Below are 927 nucleotides of genomic sequence, written 5' to 3' on the forward strand. Positions count from 1 at the left end.
GCTATCCCCCGGAGCTCTTTCGTTCCCAGCCGTCCTCCCTCCCCGCGCCGCGCAGGGAATTGTAGGAGTGTGGGAATCCTGGGAATTGTAGTTCCGGCCGCCCCAGACCATACCCCCGCGTGGAAAAGGACCCCAAACCCACGTGGGGCGCTTGCGCTCTGGACCGCGGGTGGCAGCTGCAGTTCGGGTCGTGGTGGGCAGGCTAGCTCCTGTTGGTTAGAGAAACGCTAGGAGGACGAGGATTATGCGGAGGGTCGTGAGTGGTTTCGGAGTGGTCATGGTTAGGGTGGTCTTTGTCTGGCTTTGAAAGAATTAGGAAACCAGGAAGGAAAGCCCTTAGAACAGGTCTGTTCATTTCTAAAAAGAGAAAAGGGACCAGATGCGAGAACTGCATCAGCCCTGAAGGGTGAGGGGCCAGTATTAGGTCTTAATGGTGAGGGGCTTAGGGTTTGTTAATTAGGAGAATCCTGGACAGGGAGCTTGTTTATCTTTCACTATCTCTGAACTGTTCTGTTGGTTTCTCTGGTAATCAGATTCGACCTCTTTGATCCCACCTATATTGGGATGTCTGTTTATTTCTATGTCCGCAAGAGACGTTCTCAACCTCCTCATCTGAAGGCAAAACTTAGAAAAACAAGTCAACCATCTGCGGTGGGTGGGGCGGTTAACTTCTAGAAAAAGGGAAGAGAAAGATTATCTGAAGCACCTGAGAGTTCTGGAAGGTTTTCCCAATTGAAAAAGGCATCAGTGAACTGTTGAATCAACCTAGTGCCAGTGAGTGATTCCTTAAGACGCCTAATGAACATTTAACTCTTTCAGTTGTGTAGCACTTGAGGTGGGCAAGCACTTGCCCCACATATTCAAGGAGGTCTCTGGACCTGAACCGGCAACTTTGCCATGTGGGATTGTCTGGCAGAGCCTTCGCAT

Source organism: Tupaia chinensis, unplaced genomic scaffold (assembly GCF_000334495.1).
Source record: "Tupaia chinensis unplaced genomic scaffold, TupChi_1.0 Scaffold000256_1, whole genome shotgun sequence".
Lineage (NCBI taxonomy): Eukaryota > Metazoa > Chordata > Mammalia > Scandentia > Tupaiidae > Tupaia > Tupaia belangeri.